Source organism: Loxodonta africana, chromosome 26 (assembly GCF_030014295.1).
Source record: "Loxodonta africana isolate mLoxAfr1 chromosome 26, mLoxAfr1.hap2, whole genome shotgun sequence".
In the NCBI taxonomy this organism is placed as follows: Eukaryota; Metazoa; Chordata; class Mammalia; order Proboscidea; family Elephantidae; genus Loxodonta; species Loxodonta africana.
This window is the reverse complement of record NC_087367.1, coordinates 15,236,440-15,259,034: the sequence shown is the minus strand read 5'-3', so window position 1 is coordinate 15,259,034 and position 22,595 is coordinate 15,236,440. Positions and strand designations below refer to the sequence as shown.

The following is a 22,595-nucleotide window of genomic DNA, read 5'->3' as shown; positions in this document are numbered from 1 at the left end:
GTAAAAAGACCAGACTTAATTGTCTGACAGAAACTGAAGGAACCTCCCGAAGCTATGGCCCCCAGATGCTCTGTTAACCCAGAACTAAAACCACTCTCGAAGCCCACTCTTTAGACAAAGATTAGCCAGGACTATAAAACAAAAAATAAGAAATTGTGAGGAGCATTCTTCTTAGTTCAATCAGATACACGAGGTCAAATGGATGGCTCCTGTCCAGAGGCAGGATGAGAAGGCAGGAAGGGTCAGGAACTGGTTGAATGGACACAAGAAACCTGGAGTAGAAAGGGGGAGTGTGTTGTCACATTATAGGGATTGCAACTAATGTCGCATAGCAATACGTGTATAAATTTTGTATGAGAAATTAACTTGACCTGTAAACTTTCACAATAAACAAAAAATGATGAATTTATTGACTCAAGTAACTGAATAATTTAGAGTATCTGGTTTAGGTAAGGCTTGATCCAGGGCTCAAACAGTGTGACTCAGGACCTAATTTCTCTCTCCCCATTTCTCAATTCAACATCTTCAGTATTGGCTCCATTCTTAGGCAAACTCTCTCTTCATGTGCCCAATACGGATGCAAGCAGCTCCTGGGAATATTCGTATCTAGGTTCAAATCCAGAGCGGACTTTTCTAGTAGATTCAGAACTGATCACTGTAGCCAGGGGGATATGATATACTCATTGGCCTAGACCAATGTCACATGCTTCACCTCTGAGGCAGGGGGTGGGGGATATCACTCCTCACCTTAAGCCCATGGACTCAGAATGAGGGAGGACCATAGTTCCCAGAAGAAAATGAGACTGTGCTCACTGGGCCTGTGTCATCTACAGATACTCAGGGACCAAATGCACAAATAATGTCATTGAGTATTATTTCTCACTTAAAAAGGAATTCTGGATATACCCTGAGCATAGAGTCTAAGTCTTACCAGCTATAGGGAAAAAAATTTTTAAAAAGGTGATGGCCAAAAGGGAGATTGAAATCTTTACGTGAGACATTTTAAAAATGGAAGATCATTTCAATCAAAGCTAGGAGAGTAGAATAGATATTCTTCAGAGATTTTTGACCGTTCTGTAATTTTCAGATTTTATGATCCCTGAGGAAGAGAGTTTGGGAGCATAGAAAGGCATTCTGGGTGGCTATTTGCTGTAACTGTTAACCTCGTGTTTTCCTTTTAGATGCTTTCTTTCATGCTATAACTGAACAAATCAACAACAAATCTTCTGCAAACATGGAACAGAACCAAAGAGAAGTGCTATGTGGAAGGATAATTTTATTTTCTACATTGATAATAATATTACTGGACTAGCTTCTTAAAAAAAAATAAGATGTGCATATTTTAAAAACGGCGCCCCTCATTGCATCATCACCCGTCCATAATTCCACCTCTGTATATGTCCTCCCAAACCTCATGTAAATAAAGTGCCCCAAGATTCTTCCATCCTGGTCTCATATACCTGGAATCTAATAAATGAAAAAAGGTCTTACAGGGAAGGGGGAACTAGTATAAAGATAGAAAACTTATGCTGTCGGCCCAGTTATAAGGCACATTTGCGAAAGTCTACCTATATCACCAAGCCCTAAACCTATTTTTCAAAAGCAACGATGGAAAAATGAAGAATTATTAAGGGAAACAAAAAGGAGGAATGCTAATAAATAATGGTTAAGAGCCCCTGGTGGAGCCCTGGTGGCACAGTGGTTAAACCCCTTGGCTGCCAACCTAGGTTGGCGGTTTGAACCCACAAGCTGCTCCTCAGGAGAAAGATGTGGCAGTCTGCTTCTGTAATGATTTACAGCCTTGGAAACCCATGTGACATTTCTACTCTGTCCTACAGGGCTTCTATGAGTTGGAATCAACTCCACAACATGGGTTTTTGGTGTTGGAAAGAACCCTGGGGCTAGAGCTGTTTGCGGCAAGGTGCACCTTACAAGTTCTCAACTCTAATCTTATTATCCCCATCTGAGGCTTCATTCCAGAGATGCTTCTGTATGTTAAACTAAGTAGAGCTTGCAATTAACTGGGACATACTCAAGCTGAACTGTATTTCCTCTGTTTTTTCTTTTTTCTTCTCTTCTTCTTTTAAGCACCAACCCAACACTGGTAGCAAGAGAAGCAGATTAAATATAGAAGATTTTCCTTATTGGAAAAGAAAAGCAAAAATAGAATTTACAGGCCAAAGAATGAGGAGCTATTCTTAATGAAATGTGGACGTCAATCCTTGAAAAGCTGAGGCTCTCATTCAGAAATCTAGTTATGCCATTTTAGAACATTTGCTTGGAAGCTTTTATTAAAGTGTTTGGGAGACTTCTGGGAATTTATTCTAAGGATATACCTGAATACATATGTACTAGGTTATTCAATACAGCATTTCTTATAATAAACAGCAAGGATTAGAAACAACCTAAATGTTCACCCAAAAGGGAACGGTTAAATAAACTATGGCAGATTCAACAGTGTAGCGCTAGGCAGCTGTTAAAAAGAATGAGGAAGCTCTCTTATTGCTGGTATGAAAGAGTTCTGAGATATGTTATTAAAGGCAAAAGCAAGATGCAGATCAGGGATACAACATGCCAACTCTTGGGTAAGAAGGGGGAAAGATAAATAATGTAAGAATTGCTTGTATTTGCATGAAGAAATACTGAAAGAATACACATAGAAACCAATACAAATCATTATCTTTACCTGGAGGTGGGGTGGAAAATTGGGTGGATGGGGCAGGGTGGGAGAGAGACTTTTCATTAAGTACCTTTTTATTTTGTTTTGATTTTTGAAACATGTAAATGTATCATCTGGTCAAATGTAAACAAATAAACACCAGAAAGAAAGAAAAGATTGAGAGAAGGCCTTCTAGAGCCATATAGAGATTTCGTAAAAGTTTTAGTTGTGACTAAAATGAAAAAACTGAACCCATTCTTAACCACAAGCCTACTATTGGGAGGGCTTGCATAGGGGTTGCAGTAGAAGCCTGGACCACACGGACTTCCATTCTCGTTAGCTGAGCAACTTGCCTCTTTCCAATATCATTAGTGCCCTGGATATTTCCCATATCCTTCTTGCCATTCTCTCTCTCTCTTTTTTTTTATTACTATACTTTTTATTTATTTATTTTTAATAATACTTATTGTGTATTTGGTGAGTGTTTACACAACAGTTTAGGCTCCCATTCAACAATTTCTACACAAGTTGTTCGGTGACCTTGGTTACATTCTTCACAATGTGTGAACATTCTCGTTATTTTCATTTTGGTTGTTCTATTTTTTTTCCTCTTTTCTTAAAAAGAAATAACAAACCAGAGATTCTGGAAGATGCTGCTGGCAACTATTATCCTTTATTCATAAAGAGTTAGGTTAAAGCTTTACTTAGAATGTGGATTACTGCACGTATGTCATGAATAGCAAGAAAGTTCCCTGGTGATCTTCCTGAGAGGTTGGGACTCCTGGTTCAATCAGCTTGATGGAGCTACGGGCTCCTCCTTGACGCTGTCGTGGTAACCTGGGCACGAGGCAGTATTACCCCACTAGACTGAGTGCTTTTATTTTTTTCTTTGAGAGTAAGGACTGTGTCTTACTCACTGAGCTTTGAATTCTCAGAGCCTAGCACTTTTTAGTAGCACAGTGCCTGCCATAAAATTGGCTGTCAATAAACTGAACCTTCATCTACCTAATTGCTTAGGTCAAAATCTTAGGAGCCACGCTTAATGACTTTCCCTCACTCATCCCATTAAATCCATCAGTAAGACCATTTAGTTCTACCTGCAAAACATATTCCTAAACCTACGACTCTGCCGTTTTCAGCCCTATCACCCTAATCCAGATCACCAACATCTCTCATCTGGACGGACTTGGTTGGCCTGCTTCTAGTTTCTCTCCTGCTGTTCCCAGAATGCTTTCTTCATTAGGACAATCTTTTAAAAGAAACAAATCGGATTCCATCACACTCCTGCTTAAAACCTTTCAATAGTTTCCTGTAACAGAATAAAATTTAAACTCTTTCCCTTGACCTTCAAAGCCTTACCCCTCTGCTTCTTTAGCCTCAACTCCTACCACTGTTGCTCACTTCCTCCCCTCCACGAAAACCTGCTTTCAATTCCTTACATCCACTTTAACTGATACTGTCTCAAGGCCTCTGTCTGTGCTCTTCTCTTTGCCTGGAGCTCTTCCCCCTTCTCATTATCTCTTCGCTTCCTTCTCATTGTAGATGCTCAAATGCCGCTTTCCTCAGTTACTTAGCCCTGCCCTCAACACTGCTGACCCTGGTGGCGTAGCGGTTAACTGCTACAGCTGCTATCAAGAGGTTGGCGGTTCGAATCCACCAGGTGCTCCTTGGAAACTCTATGGGGTAGTTCTACTCCGTCCTATACGGTCGCTATGACTTGGAATCGACTTGACAGCAATGGGTTTGGCCCTCAACATTGTTCTATGTCATTTGCAGTGCTTTTGACTATACAGATTAAAATCTTTACTTGTTGGTTTGTGCTTATAATGTAAGTCCTATGTAATGTAAATTCTGTGAGGGTTCTTATTCATCTCAGCATGCCCAGTGCCTAGAACAGGGCTGGGAACACAGTGGGTTGAAAAAATATTTGTTGAGTAAGAGGAAAGAATGAATCGTGGGGGTGAACTCATTTATCTTAGGCATTTAAAATTAATCATGGGATAGAATATTTTTTTCCACTTCTTAGAGACTTGTTATGTAACTAGTTATGAAGGCAATAAACAATTACAAAAAGAAATGAGGATATTGTGACTGGCCTTGAAGAAACATTGCAGAAAGTAAGCTAAGAGAGTTGAGAGAATATAATTCTACAAAAAAAGAAAAAGGTAATTTGTGTCATAAGCCTATCCAGCCAATAGGCAGGCCCAGGCACTGTTAGGTGGGAGGGAGGTAAAGATGACCGGACATTGATTCTGCACTCCAGGAGTTCAAAATCTACCAGGAGATACAGCTACATAATCATAATAATATCTCATATCTGTACAGTGCAAGAGGAGCCCTGGTGGCACAGTGGTTAAGCACTTGGCTGCTAACCGAAAGATCAGCGGTTGGAATCCACCAGCCCGCTCTGCACGAGAAAGATGTGGCAGTCTGCTTCCAGGAAGGTTTACAGCCTTGAAACCCTATAGGGCAGTTCTACCCTGTCCTATAGGGTGGTTGTGAGTCAGAATGGACTCTATGGCAATGGGTTTGTTTTTTTACGTTGACATTTATAGTTACTTTATTCGATCACCACAACAGTCCCATGAGATAGGGTATTACTGTAATTGTTATCGTTAGTGGCACAGTGGTTAAGAGCTCAGCTGCTAACCAAATGGTCGGCAGTTTGAATATACCAGCCAATGCTTGGAAACCCTACGGAGCAGTTCTACTCTGTCCTACAGAATCCCTATGACTGGAAACTGACAGCAATGGGTTTGTTTTTGCTTTTGTTTTTTTGTATAGATTAAATAACTGAGGCTCAGGGAGGCTATGTGATTTGCCTTGGATGGCACAGCAAGTAAGGGATGAGCATTTTAACTTAAATTCAGATCTTCTGTTTCAGCTCTCCTGTTCTCCATTATTGCCATGTCTATTTAGCAAGATAAATATATGTGCAACGTGCTATTGGAGGTTATGTGTCACAGAGAGAAAGTCTTTTTTCGCCTGGAGAACTCCGGAAGATTTTACCTAGGAAATGTCCTATAGACCAGACTGTGAAAGATGCGTAGGGATTTTCAGGTGTGGGGGGAAGACACACTTTCGACAGTGCTAGGACATGGATGAAAGGCGCGGAAACGTGAAAATCCATAGCATGCTCTGCTTGCCGGAAGCAGAGGAGCCTGGAGCCTGGAAGGGTAGGTTAATCCATACTGTGTAAGATTTTTAGAGCCATTTTGTATGCAGGTGGGCAGCTCCTGAAAGCAGGGGGCTGAAATGGTCAGGTCTGAATTCTCAAAAGAAAATTAGTGTGGCAGATGGTTCGAAGCATGGAGAAAGAAAGTAGGAGCTTATTGCAATCATGCCAGCGAGGCAAGTGTCTAAATGAGGATAGTGGAAATGGAAAGACCCAATTAACAATTGTTTGTGAGGTAGAATCACTTGCTGACTTTGGAAGGTAGAAGAGAGGGAAGGAGTAAAGTGTTTTTTTTGTTTTTTTAATACGGTCATATATGACTTGGTAGCTGATGATTACAAACAGAACAGCTCAAACCTGTTGCCGTGGAGTCAATTCTGACTCATAATAACAGAGCAGAACTGCCTCATAGGGTTTCCAAGGAACGGCTGGTGGATTCGAACTGCTGACCTTTCGGTTAGCAACTGTAGCTTTTAACCACTGTGCCAACAGGGCTCCATGGGATGACTACCACAACCAAATTGGAGTATACAGAAAAAGTAGTTTGGGAAAAGAGTGGGAGGTTGGAGATGAGGGTTTTCTCAGAGGTAAAATGAAGCATTTCCCTTTGGTCATGTGTGGTTTGAAGTGTCTGTCTGTGACGTTCAGGTAGACACATCAATCAGGCATGGGTCTCGACTTCAAGAGATAGGTTGAAGCTGGTGATCATCAGAATACAAGTTAATATTAAATTCCCATTGCAAAGGGGCACAAGGGAACTTTTCGGGATGATGGGCGTGATCTATTTCATGATAATAGTAGTGGTTATAAGGAAATACATACCTCAAAACAGATTAAATAGTACACTTCAAATGGATGCATTTTATTGTATCCTTTTAGTTATACCTCAATAAAGTTGACTTAAATTTTTAAAAATACCTTTGAAAACCTACTAAAATTACTAGAAGTGAACTGCCTTGTCCAATATACCAACCAACTAACCCATTGCTGTTGATTCCAACTCACAGCGACCCTATAGGACAGAGTCGAACTGCTCCACAGGATTTCCAAGGCTGTAAATCTTTACAGTAGCAGACTGCCACATCTTTCTCCCATGGAGCAGGCTGGTAGGTTCAAATCACTGACCCATTTGGTTGTCAGGTGAGCACTTTAACCACTGTACTACCAGGGCTCCTTTGTACAACACAGAAAACCCAAAAACCAAACCCATTGTCATCAAGCTGATTCCGACTCATAGCAACCTTATAGGACAGAGTATAACTGCCTTATAGGGTTTCCAAGGAGCAGCTGGTGGATTCGAACTGCCAGCCTTTTGGTTAGCAGCCAAGCTCTTAACCACTGTGCCACCAGGGCTCCACGACATAGAAAGTGGTAAATAAATTGTTTAAAAATTGTTAATGAACTTTTTTTTTTTAGAGAATGGAAATTGTTTGGCACACATCAGTTAAAAACAAGTGATTGGCAGTGGGAAAAGGTGCCGTGGTTTCAGCTTGTTTCAGAAGCCAACGTTAGACGTGCCAGTATGTTAGTTATTTAAGAGTTGTCCGCCATTCAAAGACTTACTCACTCCCCAACCTACCCACCTCCCTTTCCAACCTGCCGTTGTATCACATGGGTTGAATCCCCCATTTGGAGTTAGCTCAGACAATAAAGGTACTTGAAGAATACAATATGACTCATTGCTGGACAAGAAATCTTTCCTTATTGATTGATCTTAGGCTTATGGCCAATTTGGACTTCCGTTTGGCACCATTCCCTCAGCATCAGTTCTGAATTGTCCTTTCAGTGCTCAGCTTAAAATTTACTTGGTACAAGAATCCATTTCTAATTTGCTAGGAAGAGGTGAATGAAGTCTGATACCTGTGTTCTGCCACCAGGGTGGACATATTCCCCATTAGCATACAATAACTGAATTTGTATGTTTATGCTGGAATCTCATTTCTGTCATTCATTAAGTATGACCTTGAAGAAAATGGAGATAATAAGACTCACCTTGCAGGGCCATGAGGATTAAGTCAAAAAAAAAAAAAGTCAAATAGCAATGTGAAAATGCCAAGTATGGCTCAAGAAATGGCAGAATTCTTGTCAACTCTGACTATGCTGAGTTATGTAGTCTATACTGGAAGTTTCTTGACAGAAAAATTATTTTTTTTGTGTGCTCCGTACTCCCACTCTAACTAATATAAGGCCATCCATCCTTAGAAGACACTGTGAAATAATGTGCAGGAAGCTGGCAGGTCGAGGATAGATTTGAGAAAGATTTATGCAGTAAGTACATAGATGAGAAAAGAACATTCTGGGAAAACGGGAAAGAAGGGGTGGTGGTAAAGGCCTTTCTTTACACTTCCTCTTTCCACTCATTTAAAAATTTATCTTGTCAAAAAGAAGGGACATAAGGTCTCCTGCTGAGAGCATGGTGGTGAAAATGATGTGCCAATACACCTGGTATTGATTCACGCCAGCTGGGAAAGGAGCTTGGCTTCTCAGTGTTTTACCACTGTGGTTTCCTGGGCTGGGCAGCTGGGTGCCTAATAATGATAAAAACCATAATAATACTTCATAATTACGTACTGTCCTTTGCCAGAACTTGGATTTAATTACAATGACTATGACGGAACTGGCAACATCTTCCTCCCTGTTGGGGTGCGATACTCGAGGGCCTGGAAATACAAAAATGAAGTGGCAACTGCAACCTTCTGCGGGGCCGGTCCTGGCAAACCCTCTGAGTTCTCTGGGTTTGAAGCTCACCATCAGAAACAAAGTGTACTTTTACATTGCCCACATGTACCTGGCACTGTCAAGTAAAGTAGTATTTACGAAGCAACTACAGCCACACGAGGGGCAGAGGAGCATGGTGTCCCAGGCCTGCAAGGGACCAAAATGGGTGATCTCCTTCGTAACTCTGACTCCTGCCTTGAGGCATCGCGGCCACTAACTCAGATGGGGGAGTTCACTGACTTTCCCATTCTGACCTGGGCTAGAGATGTTGTTGTGGTTGCCTGTTTCAGATGTCAGAGGATTTACCGGTTCATCTGACAATCATTTTCTGAGCACTTACTCTCTGAGTCAAGGCACTGTGTGTATAAGATACGACCCCTGCCCTTAAAGTAGCTTATAGTCTAGTTGGGGGGTTTGTATTTAGGCAGCTGTTATATGAAGCAGATTGCCACATGTTTCTTCCATGGAGCGCCTGGTGGGTTTGAACCTCCAACCTTTTGATCAGTAGCCAAGTGCTGTAACCAATGCACTATCAAGGTTCCTTTATATGAAGAGAGAGAAAGATCCTGGAAGATGAAAGGGAATGAAATCAAGATTCCAGGTGAGAGGATCAGGACCGTCTCCTCTTCAAGAACAAGAAGAAAAGATGTGAAGGAAGAGACTGATGTGAAGAGCTGGGCAACTTCGAGAGGTTCTTACAGGCTTCCCTATTTTGTTGTGTTCATAGCACCCCCTGAATTGTCTTGTTTATTTACTGTTTGTTTCACTTCATTCAGTAACCTCGTCCATTTTGTTCACCCCTATATCCTCAGCATCTCAAATAATGCCTGGCACATAATAAGTATGCAGCAAACACTAGTCGAATGAATAAATGACTGGGGTGAGGCGGCAGCAGTGGAGATGGCGAGGAAAGGGTATTTAGTAAATATAATTAATATGCAAGATTCAGTTAGAGGGGGTAGAGGTGTGTTACAGCAGTGGGGGAGCGGCATGGTGGGTTAATCCTAGGTTCTAAGTTTCTGGCTTGGGTATGTGAGTGGATGTTGGTGTTACCAAAGACGATAAAGGACACAGGAGAAGGAGCAGGCTCTGTGGACCTCTGAGAGTATGTGGAAGGAGCCCTGGTGGCACAGTGGTTAAGCGCTCGGCTGCTAACCAAAAGGTCGGCAGCTTGGACTCACCAGCAGCTCTTTGGGAGAAAAATGTGGCAGTCTGCTTCCATAAAGATTAACTGCCTTGGACAGCCTACGGAGCAGTTCTACTCCGTCCCGTAGGGCCACTATGAGTCAAAAGCGGTATGACAGAGCAATGAGTTTTTTGGTTTTGAGGATAAACGAATTCTGATTTGGATCTGTCATATTGAGGTTCAGGAGAGATGTCCAACACAGTGGTGTCACTAGGGTTGGTGTCACCCAGTGCGGTAACTCATGGTGTCACTCCCCCCCATTCTAGTTACCACAATACTGTAGCTAAAACACCAGAAAACTGACAAAATCAGCTACTATAAGAACACCAGCAGCAACAAAAACGAAAGTCAGTGCCTGTAGCCTGTGCAGATGAAGCCACGTGATTTGAAACATCATCTTAATTGGGTAATAATGACAGCTCTGACAGGAGGACATTAGAAGGTTCAAAAAGTAGCCTAGCATAGAGTTTTAGCCTTGTAGGTATATTGATACATTCAAGCTGGGCTTAACGAAAAAAAATTTTTCTTTTGTATTATAACTACAGAGATTTTTTTAAAAATAATTTTGTGCTTTAAGTGAAAGTTTACAAATCAAGTTAGTCTCTCACACAAAAACCCATATACACCTTGCTACATGCCCCCAATTACTCTCCCCCTAATGAGACAGCCTGCTCTTTCCCTCCACTCTGTCTTTTCTTGTCCATTTGGCCAGCTTCTACCTCCCTCCTCCCTCTCATCTCCCCTCCAGGCAGGAGATGCCAACATAGTCTCAAGTGTCCACCTGATCCAAGAAGCTCACTCCTCACCAGCATCCCTCTCCAACCCATTGTCCAGTCCAATCCATGTCTGAAGAGTTGGCTTCGGGAATGATTCCTGTCCTGGGGCAACACAAGGTCTGGGGGCCATGACCACCAGGGTTCTTCTAGTCTCAGTCAGACCATTAAGTCTGGTCTTATGAGAATTTGGGGTCTGCATCCCACTGCTCTCCTGCTCCCTCAGGGGTTCTCTGTTGTGTTCCCTGTCAGGGCAGTTATCGGTTGTAGCCGGGCACCATCTAGTTCTTCTGGTCTCAGGATGATGTAGTTGCTGGTTCACGTGGCCCTTTCTCTTGGGCTCGTAATCACCTTGCGTCCTTGGTGTTCTTCATTCTCCTTTGATTCAGGTGGGTTGAGACCAATTGATGCATCTTGGATGGCTGCTTGCTAGCGTTTAAGACCCCAGGTGCCACTCTTCAAAGTGGGATGCAGAATGTTTTCTTAATAGATTTTATTATGCCAATTGACTTAGATGTCCCCTGAATCCATGGTCCCCAGACCCCAACTACAGGGATATTTTTACTAAAAATAATAAATGTCTGTTGAAACACTGCACCAAAATTTTATAGACAGTCATTTTGGTGTCTCCTCCTCTGACAGCATCACCCGGTGTGGTCCATACCCCTCCCTCACACTCACCCCTAGTGATGCCACTGGTCCAACAGGCAGTTACATATGCAGGGATGGACCTCGTTAAATGTACACCTAAGTTAAAGCTATCAAAATGGGGTACATCCCCTAGTGTGAAGAATAACTATATGTTTACTGAGAAGAGGACTGAGGATCAGACCCTGGGAAACCTCAATACGGGTCAACAGAAAGTAGGTTCAGGAAAGTTAACTGAAGAGAAAGATGATCAGAGAGTTCATGGTGTCAGGGAAATCACGGTGGTGGAGGGGTAAGGGAGGAGACAACCCTTAGAGAAGGCCATCATGCTCAGAATTGATTGCAGTTAAGATCAAGGAATAGGACTCAAATGTGACCCATGAACTTGGCCAAACGGAGGTCACTGGTAGCCTTAAGGGCCACACTTTCAGTGGACTATGGGGAGAACTATTTAGCCGGTACTTGAAGTATCAATTGAAGTAAGGAGAACTAGACAGGGTCTCTTATGAGTCGGAATCGGCTCTGCGGTAATAGGTTTGGTTTGGGTTTAGACAGGGTCTCAGGCAAGCTTTTGTTGTTGTCGTTGTATGTTTAGAGGCGTTCAAACATGATCATGGGTATGTCTAACACATAGAAAGTGGCCCTTAAGTTTGTGAATGACGACAATCTTTCTAAAGGGCCTGATGGGAAGAGTCCCGCAGGGGTCACAACCCCTCCACCACGCTTCTCTTTTCTACCCTTTCAGCCACTTCTAGGGCGAGGGCTCTTCCATGTAGGGTGCGGGCAAAAAGAGGGATACAGGGCACCCTACCCATCCGATGGGTTAGTTACTCTTGTGACAGCTGTGCGTGGAGATGGGAATGCTTGACTTCAATGTGGTGCTGAGCTCCTGGTGGATCTTGGAATTTGGTAACTGGGTGGCTCCCTGCTGGGGGAGCTGGGGAGACTCATTCACATTTTCCTACTCGGCATTCTCGTCCGCTATTTAACGTTTTCCCCTCCTTTTCCATGACAGGGTTGAAAGCAAGGACAACGCTTTCTCTCCTCTCCCACCTCAGGTTGACCTCCCACCCGCAAGCCCACCGAGGGCCCCCTTCCCCGGCCACGTGACCCTCCTCGGCCCGCGTGACTCCCGCCGCTGACCCCTCCCCTCGGCTCCGCAGCCCGCTTTCCTCTCCGCCTCCCCGCCCCACGTGACCGCCTCTCTCCCACCTGACTGGCTCCTCCCTTTCCCCCCGGCCGGACCCGGCTCCCGGCGCAACTGCCCGACTCCAAAATGGCAGCCGCGTTCGGCGAGCACCCGAGCGGCCGGACCTCCCTGACTCCCGGGCCGCCCCCCTCTCGCTCCCCACCCCCCTCCTCCGGCCCTCACCTACACGCCTCCGGATTGGCCGCTAGGAATCCCGCCCCTCCAGAGCCCCGCCTGCTATTGGCCACGGTAGGCTGCCCTTCAGAGAGGCGTGCTCCCTCCCGCCCCCCGCCCCGGGAGGTGTTTTCCATTCCGGTGGGGGTTGGGGGGAGGGGGGAGGGGAGAAGGGTGAAGAGGGGGAGGCGGCGGCGCGAGGGGCGGGGGCCTGGCGGGGGCATCCGGCGGCGCTGGGGTCCCCGGGCTCCGTGCGGAGGAGGCGAGAGTGCGCTGGCTCGGCAGCCGGAGGCGCCGGGACGGGGTCGGCGGGCGGCGGGCGGGCTCGCCCTCTCGGTGACTGCGCCGTCCGGGCCCATCCTGCCTGGCCGCAGGTGCCCTGGGTGAGGCCGCCCCGCGCGCGCCGACGGTGAGTGTCCCTGCCGCTCGCGCCTGCTCCGGCGCCCCCTTCGCGGCCCCGCGCCGCCCGGAGCGGCCGACTTTCTGGCCCCCGGGAGTCCACGCCCGGCGCGGTCCGCCTCCGGCCGGCGCCTCCACACCCCGGGGGAGGCAGCGCCGGCTCCCGGGCCGGGATGGGCCGGTCGGGCAGAGGACGGCGGGCCGGGGGCGGCGAGCCCGGGCCGCGAGCCCCGCGCCCACCGCGCCGCGCCTAGTGGGACCCTGCGCTTAGTAGGTTCTCGGTGTCTTCCTGTCGAGCGGCTTTCTGGCTGGAGGGACGGGGGACATCTAAGGGGAAAGGGGTCGCCCCGGGGTAGTGGGAGGGCGGTAGTGATCGGGGTCGCGGTGGGTCGAGGGGAAACGGCCGGAGTCCTCGTGGGCAGTAACGAGAGCTGCAGGGAAGGGGACGCCGCGCAAGTTCTTCGGGGCTCCATCTGGGGGTCCTCAAGGTCGAGGAGAAGAACGCTGGGGAATGAGGGAGGGAACTGGGGAGCATGAATGGGGGAGGCGCCTGGAGCACCTACGAGGGTTTAACCTGAAGCCAAAAAGGATGCGGAGGCGGGCGCAGGGAAGACCCCCCTGCAAGTATTTGGGGTCCTAAGTAGCTGAAGGGAAGTGGCTTTCTGGAGAGGGAGTTGCATTTAAAAAGGGATGCTAAAAAGCAGTTTAAGTACACGTCTTGTACTGAACTTTTAAAAAGGGCTGGGGATCGGAGTCATGAGGTGATTTTTGACATTTCCTTTTGCAGTTCCGACAGAGAGGTGGCTGGCTGCTGGACCCTTTCAGTTACTCTTTCTAAATGTGTGTGTGTGTCTGATGGTATTTTACCAATGATTAGTTTTGCTGGAAATTCTCATTACTATACCTTGAAATCCTTGTAGCAGCCTCTCCATCTGTAGTGGTGGCTTACTTCCCAATTTAACATTTAGACTGGACTGGACTGTTCAGTTTTCATTCTAGGAGATTAATAAGTAATTCACATGCTTTCTTTCCCTTGTGTCTTTACAAGGTCATGCAGAATTGAAGTGTAAATCCCATGGAAATTTTAAAATATTTTTCAGGTTCAAGTTTTGAACTCGGAAGGAGATATTCGTAAGCCAGCAGCTCTTGAAAGCAGTACTAAAATCAGATTGAATTGCCTGACAGTTGAGAATCTTAATGTCAGACACTTCGTTTTAATAATCTAGCATTTACATAATACTCTTTTGAGAATGGATTGGGAACCTAGAGAAAGCACACCAGGATTACTGGCAGTCCACAGAGGTTCTTCATTTCACTCATAAGAGTAAGCTAAGAATTGCACAGCTAGCCTTTAGTCCTCTTAATATTTTTTAATCACGTACGTGGTATCTTACTAATTCTTTATAAGTCTTCACGGTTTACAAAATGAAAGCTTGTTTTATTAGGGAATGTGTCTTAGAAAAATTTGTGTATCTTATTTTTCTCTGTAATTCAGCAATCAGAAAACATTTCTGCAAAAAGGAGTTAATATTTTCAGTTGGCACCTTTTTAGTTCTTGAATAACTAATGGATAATTATATCTTTTCTCCCTGTTGTCCTTGAATTTTACTATTCCTTAGGGAAAACGTACTGGCACACAAAACAGCAGCCTAAAATATTGAAACCTAACACCTTTTAACATTATAATAGCCTTTGCATTATTCACCTTGAGAACCATCTATAGCAAACTGGTGATCAGGAAGTCTTCCCTCCATCACCTTTGTTTAGCTTTGGGCTGTTTTCTCCTTTGGCAGAACTAAGGAAATATACACTTAATGGCTGTGTAGTAGTGGTAAGAACCAGGGCTTCCAGCGGGTTCCTCCTGGTTTAGTCATGGCCAAGGAAGCAAAACCAGAAGAGACCTGAATTTTTAGAATTTGGGTGAACCAGAACGATGACCAGAATGGGAAAAATTACAGCTCACAGCCCTGCTAGAAACCTAATCTCCTTAGAAAACAAGGGCAGGGTAGCATAGCAACCAGATCTCTTGCCCATCTGATTAAATTTTGAGCAGAGTTAGAAACAGCAGTGCCCCGCTCAAAGATGGCGACCAGCTGTGCCACTTTGAATGTGTGTCGCTCTCCACAGTCCTACCAGTAACCCAATCTCATGCATCAGGCTCCAGAAGGGGCTCATTGCACCTCTTATGAGTCTTCCATTCCAGGGCTTTTCCCATTCTGTATCACCCAAATTGTAAAAATTTGGTTCTGTTCCGGTTTTGCTTCCTCGGCCATGACTGAACCAGTTCGTAGCCTTGGTAATAACTAAACAGAATTAGAATGGGAAGCTAGGAAAAAAGATGTATATGTATGAGTCACTTTTCTTTTAAAGCTGAAAGAGTAGAGAATGAGATGATTCTTTTTAAGATCAGGAAACGAAGGCCAAGAGCAGTTGAAGGGACTAAATTACTAGTTAGTGGCAGAGCCAGGATTGATGTGCAGGTCTCTGGACTTTAGTCCAGAGTTTTTTCCACTTTATCACATACACACTGTTTATTTCTAATGCATTTTGGTGCCAACTATAAATGGGTTTTGGATTACTAGTGATATTGTTCCCCTCCAAAGATGGGGGAGTTTGAGTTGAGTTACTGTTTTACATGAAATGATGCAAAGCTGGGTGAGCTTTTATTGGAAGGTTTAAAACAGTATGCGGCATTGTTAGTGGAAGTGCTGCTATTTCCTTCTCATTGGAATAAAGAGACAAACTATCATCTAGATTAAAATACGAATTCTGTTTTATTACTTTTTAGTTAATTGCTTAAAAGATTCAGAATTTAAAGAGGCTCATGTTTTTGAAGTAAATTTCATGAAAAATATTATTTTTAGAAAATTTGAGGGTTTTGTTATATGGATAAAATGGATTTTAGTAGGTTTAAAAAAGCAGTAATAGAATTATATGGTAATTATGAAAATAATTCCTGTCATAGTTGTAATAAAAAAAAAGACTGGATTTGTGTCTCAGCCACTTAATAACGTTATGATTTAACCACGGAGTACCTAGGTTTCCTCATCTGTAAAGTACCTACATTATAGGGTGGTTGTTAGTTGCAGTTGCGTTGACTCTGACTCACGGTGACCCCATATGTGCAGAGTAGCACTGCTTCAAAGGGTTTTCAAGACTGACTTTTCAGAAGCAGATTGCCAGGCTTGTCGTCTGAGGTGCCTCTGAGTGGGTTCGAACTGTCAGCCTTTCAGCTAGTAGTGGAGCGCTTAACCGTTTGCACCACCAGGGGCTTCCCTTATAAGGTAGGGGTGAGGATTAAACACATCTAGCACACAGTATGGATGCAATAAATATTTGACATTATTCTCTGTGATCCCTTAAGTGTACGTAGGCACTCGGGACTGAGAGCAGTCACTTTTAGGCTACAAAAAATTCCTAGATGATGATGATCAAGTAATAGTCTGTGTAAAGGACACGTTATACAAATGAAGCTCTCAGGATTTTTTTTCCCTCCTTTCTCTTCTTACATTGTACTTTAAATTAGGTCTGCATGTCAGGTTAGGGTGATTGTGTCAGTTTTTCTGGATGTCGTTTCGAGATCCATATTGTAGCTTCACTGTGCAAGAATCACATGGCTGTTAATTGGTTGTGTGGGTATTCTGGTGAAATGCAGCAAGTTCTAGAGGCCTGTGGACTAAGCTTAGGTGAGGAAATCAGGAATTTATAAGGTCTGAGAGCACAGCTGCTAAACAAAAAAAGATCGGCAGTTCAAATCTACCCCCCGCTCCTTGGAAACCCTATGGGGCAGTTAAACTCTGTCCTGTAGGGTCACTGTGAGTCAGAATCAACTCGACGGCAACAGTTTTTTTTTTTTGCTTCTTTAAGACAGGAACGCTTGTGTCACAGTGATTAAAGCGCTCGGCCGCTAGCCAAAAGATTGGTGGTTCAAACCCACCAGCTGCTCCGTGGGAGAAAGATGTGCCAGTCTCCTTCCATGAAGATTTACAGCCTTGGAAGCCCTGTAGGATAGTTCTGCTGTATCCTGCAGGGTTGCTATGAGTCAGAATCACTGCTGTAGCAACATTTTTTTTTAATTAACTGCAACGCTTTCCTGCTAATGGAACCATGAGGAAATTACTGAACCTTGTTTTCTGTTGAGTGAATATTTTGATGTCTTTGTTCCTTAAACTATTAGGTTTTAGTAAGTGATAAAGTTACACAGTTCCAATTTTGTTACATATCCCACACCCTGCCGTCAAGTGGATTCCAGCTCACAGCAACTCTATATTGTTACGTACCCCAGCCCAGTGCCGCGACCCTATAGGACAGAGTAGAACTGCCCCATAGAGTTTCCAAGGAGCGCCTGGCGGATAGTTCTCTTCAGTTCACTGTAACCCAGGTCCAATTAGTGTCATGAACATGTGGTCTAGTAAATGTTCTCGATGGTGACAGTTTGAGTCATTAGCTATCTCAGAGTCTTTGTTAATGATGTATCCCCTAAGGGATTGTGGATTTCTTCTCTTGGTATTTGCTTCTGCTTCCTCAGGCACATCTACTGCTTTTATAGCTTTTTCTTCCCGGTTATAGCCCTCTTAAGTTTGATTCTCATGGACCTTTGTGATCCTTCTTTCTGGCATTGCTACCCCCTGCAACAACGTGTAACTTCTCATCGTCTGTTACTTTTATTTCTTACTCTGATTGTATCCTGGAGTACACGGTAAGCGTTTGCTGTGTCTGTTGCTACTTTTTTACTAACATTAATTTTAATTATGTTAAAAATATATTACACTTAATATGTTTTAATTGCCCTTGTCTTTAGAGTTTCGTTAAAGTGAGCCCATTTTACAGATGAGGGATTCAAATCAGAAACAAATTATAGCATAAAAGCATCCTTATTATGTCAGGAGTAGGTTCTTGCTTTTCTGTTTTAGATCTCTGGCAGACATTCATTCGGTGGTACTTCAAATGAGAAATGCACGGATCAACTCCTTACTCCAAATTGATGCTACCAGGGCTGAGAGAGTTACGTGGATCCATTAGAAATTTCCGGGGTTGTGTTTTTCTTTCGCTTATATAGAAATTTTTTTGTGGTGTTTTTACCGTTAATCATGTATATGTAGCAAAAAAAAAAAAAAAGCCATTTCAACATTCTTCACACGTACAATTCATTGATGTTGTGTTTATCATGTTGTGCAAAAACAAACAAACAAACAAACAAACTCGTTGCCATCGAGTAAATTCTGACCCATAGCGACCCTATAGGACAGAGTAGAACTGCCCCGTAGGGTTTCCAAGGAGTGGCTGGTGGATTTGAACTACCATCCTTTTGGTTAGCAGCCGTAGCTCTCAACTGCCATGCCAGGGCTCCTATCATGTGCAACCATCACCATTATCCGTTTCCAGATTTTTCTGTCTCGCTTGTCAGAGCTCAGTGTCACCTAAGCAGTGAGTCTCCATTTCCCCCTCCCTCCTGCCCACCCCGATAACCAGTTGTCTATTCTAGATATTTCTAGATACTTTATATAAGTTGTTGTTAGGTGCCATCTAGTCAGTTCTGACTCACAGCAACCCTGTGTATAACAACAAAACACTGCCTGGTTCTGCGCCATCCTCACAATCGTTGTTACGCTGCAGCCCATTGTTGCAGCCGCCGTGTCGTGTCAGACCATCTCATGGGAGGTCTTCCTCTTCTTCACTGACCCTCCGCTTTACCAAGCGTGATATCCTTCTCCAGGAGCTGGTCCCTCCAGGTCTGTCAGTTTGTCGCGCAGTAGTGGCTTGCGTGTTGCTGTGATGCTGGGAGCTGGGCCACCGGTGTTTCAGGTGCCAGCGGGGTCACCCGTGGTAGAGTTCAGTGAAGCTTCCAGACTAAAACAGACTAGGAAGAAGGACCTGGCGGTCTCCTTCTGGAGCATTTATATACATAGAGTCATAAAATATTTGCCCTTTTGTGACTGACTTATTGCACTAATCAGGATATTTTCAAGGTAATACAGAATTTTAATATTTGAAAGTGATCAACTCAATCTCCTTTTGATTAACAGTTATGATAAGGATTATAACATTATCACAGTGTATTGGACATTTTTTGTATTTATGTGAAGACTCTAGGAATTTTGTGGAATCCAGACATGCAGACTCTTTCCTCAGGACTATTATATAATCTCTGTGACTTAAAATATTTAGTTAAATATGGTTTCAGAAGACATCAGAAATGCCATGTTAAAGTACAACTAGCCACTGCTTTTTTTTTTTGAGCCATAGCTTTTTTCATGTATTTAAAAATGATTATGGCATTGTGGATTGCCTGTTACTCGTATTTAAAATTCATGGGAACGTGGACTGACTAGGTAGATGTAGGCTATCTAGTAGATGTTAGAGAACAACAGAGAGGAAATATGAATTACCTGCCTTGCCCCACTTGATGAATTCTTTATCTAATTTAGACAACTGTCTGCCTTTTAAGGGGGGAAAGAGCTTCCAAATCCGCTTAGAGCGGAAGTACAGTCTTGTGCAGCATAACATCCATTCAGGCGATGTCCAACCACACATAGGTCAGTGGTCCCGTGAGGTTATAGCAGAGTTCAGAAGTCCCAGCTGGTGAGCAGGACGTAGCAGACACAACCAGACACAGCGAATGCACCAGCTTCCCGCACACGTGTTCACCTCGTGTCTCTTGTGTACAAAGTGCACTACCGGATGCTGATGGTGCGGTACATGCATGACGTATGATAGATATGTTTTGGTAGTCACAGGAAATGCCTGTGTTACTGGCTTATGTAGGTACTGTACTTTCTATTATTATTTAATGTGAATTTTCCTGACATACAAATAGAAAGTTTACTGTGTAACAGCGCACGCGTTGACTCTTGGGTAGCAGCATCCAGTCACGTGTGTTGCGTGTCTGTTGAGTGTTGTAGTGGTATCTCTGTTTAATTTTCTTTTGAAAACATTACTGTGCAGTGCATCGTAGTTCCCAAACGCCACAAAACCAGTGCTAGTGAGAGCAGGAGCAAAGGGCAAAGGAGTATTGATTTGGAAATGAAACAAAAAGATATCCCATATAGCTCTGCCAAATATGTAACATGATGTTTGCACAACACCCAAATCACATAACGTCCTATTTCAGAGAATGCGTCGTGGATGATGAGTGATGCAGGACTGTAATCTCGAAGGGTAGTTAGGCTGGACTGTTGACTCTTGTTAATTTTGGGTAAATTTGCATCTGATTACTTTAACTGAAAAGTAATTGCCTGGTTTTATTCTGCCTCCAGGTGTAAAATCTCTAAGAAATAAACCCAGTGCCGTCGAATCGATTCCAACTCATAGCGACCCTACAGGACAGAGTAGAACTGCCCCACAGAGTTTCCAAGGAGCGCCTGGCGGATTCGAACTGCCGACCCTTTGGTTAGCAGCTGTAGCACTTAACCACTATGCCACCAGAGTTGCCCAAATTCAGTATAAACCCACTGCCGTCGAGTCGATTCCGACTCATAGCGACCCTATAGGACAGAGTAGAACTGCCCCATAGAGTTTCCAAGGAGCACCTGGTGGATTCGAACTGCCGACCCTTTGGTTAGCAGCTGTAGCACTTAACCACTATGCCACCAGAGTTGCCCAAATTCAGTATAAACCCACTGCCGTCGAGTCGATTCCGACTCATAGCGACCCTACAGGACAGTGTAGAACTGCCCCACAGAGTTTCCAAGGAGCGCCTGGCGGATTCGAACTGCCGACCCTTTGGTTAGCAGCCGTAGCACTTAACCACTATGCCACCAGGGTTTCCTAAATTCAGTATAGCAAGAATATATTTACACAGGTTCTCTAATAGCCCATAGGCACTTTACTTGTATGCTAACACTAGTATTAAACTTATCTTTACTTTAATGAGATGTCAGCTAATAAGAGGAAACTAATGAAGGTAATGTTTTTTAAAAATTTGTGTTTTGAAATGGACTTATCTGCTCTCGGAATTGTCTTCAAATTATGACTTCCTTGTTTTATTTGAAGACTGTACTATAACAGGAATAACGTCCAGTCTTATTCTGAACAGAACTCGAGTTAGCAGATTCTTGAGTTTGAGATGATAGAAGATTATTTAAATAACAGATAAAACGGGACAGTGAGAAACAGATTGGTGGAATGGGAAATGACACAATAACTGAACTCCCACAACCAAAACCCATTGGTATTATGTTGATTCCGACTCATAGCAAGCCTATGCGATAGACTGGAACTGCCCCATAGGGTTTCCAAGGCTGTAAATTTTTACAGAAGCAGACCGCCCCATCTTTCTCCGGTAGAGCGGCTGGTGGATTCAAACTGCAGACCTTTCACTTGGCAGCTGAGTGCTTTAGCCACTGCGCCACCAGGGATCCTTAACTCTGGATCTGCGTATGTGGTAGGTAGTTGGAGAAGAATAGGATTGGAACTTGGATAGAGAAAGATGTTGAGAAAACCAGAATTCTAGGAGGTTAGCCCCAGCTTAGATCCCAAAAACCCTTGCCCTGTAGTCAGTTCTGACTCCAGGTCCTGCATGTTGGCACGTTTCGCTTTTGTATTAGCACAACTGCAAATATATTCTAAATCTAAAGGATATGCTCACTCAACATGTAAATGCAATCTGTTGAGAGACATCCAGAAACTTGCTTAAGGGTTAAAATATGCGTGTAGCCAAGGGGGATTTAGTACATCTAATTATTTAGTCTTCGACTGGCTATTAAGATGAGAGAGCAGTCCAGTCTCATTGCCTTTCAGATGATGAGAGCTGGGGCCAGTTTTATTTAACATTTTTATAACTGATTTAAAACACAAACTGGCAGTGAAAATCGCCAGATTTGTAGCTGACTATGTGCTGTTCCAGTTAGTTAAAAGCCAGTCCAACAAGGAGAAGCTTTGATGCGTTTCTGTGTGACAGTACAAGATAATGCATTGAGGAGGAGAAATTCTAAGTTATATTTATAGGACCTGAGTTGTGACCTAGAAAGGGGATCCAGTAGTCATGCCGGTGACTTCCCTGAAGGCATTACTGCAGTGGCTGCTGGGCCAGAAAGTCCAAGAAGGTTGGGGGTTGTTGGGAAGGGTTCTGAAAACAAAAAAGATATTGTACGTAAAAATAATTTTATAAGGGGTTACCAGGGTAAGTGATTTACAATCTTTTTTTGTTATTGTTATTTTTTATTTTTTACTTAATCCTCTTAACAATTGTGAAAGGTAGGTGGTGGTAACCAGTTCTACAAAGAGGAAATCTAACTGAGAGAGATCCAGTGACTTTCCCAATCAGCAAAGATGTTGCAGAGCTGGGACTTAGGCCCTGGTCTTTTCATAGCTAATCCTGAAAGTTTCCCAGGATATGAGGACACATTTCTTGAAACTTGCAATAGTTTAATTTAATTCAGGGTTTATGAAATGCTCTTTTTCTTGCTGTGCTCTGCTTTGGATATCATTGCCACAAGAGATGGTGTCTAGGTACTTTGAGAGGATTTAAGGAATTCTTAAATTCTTGATTTTTAAGGAGCTAGGGATGTTTTGGTGTGCAGTTTACCCTTTCAGATCAGTAAATCAGCTCTGGCCACCCATAAAATTCTTATGTTTCCTTTATAAAGTGCTGGATTGTTAATGGTCATTGATGAAGATGGTAATATTTGGTAGAAAAGATGCTAGAGTAGGAGTCCAGAGACCTAGTTTCATCT

At 43.8% G+C, this 22,595-nt stretch overlaps 1 protein-coding gene across 2 annotated transcripts in view; it reads left to right on the top strand.

Annotated features, from left to right (window-relative positions):
* The first annotated feature begins 12,441 nt into the window (after positions 1 to 12,441).
* Positions 12,442 to 22,595, top strand: part of SOCS5 (suppressor of cytokine signaling 5) — a 60,516-nt gene continuing 50,362 nt past the window's right edge. Inside the window, exon 1 of one of the 2 annotated variants that reach the window (XM_064277135.1) lies at positions 12,442 to 12,597. The gene's annotated coding sequence lies outside the window, so the exon portion shown is untranslated. Of the gene's footprint in view, positions 12,598 to 12,851; positions 12,932 to 22,595 lie in introns of those variants that run through there. The other variant, XM_064277136.1, reaches the window with a different exon arrangement.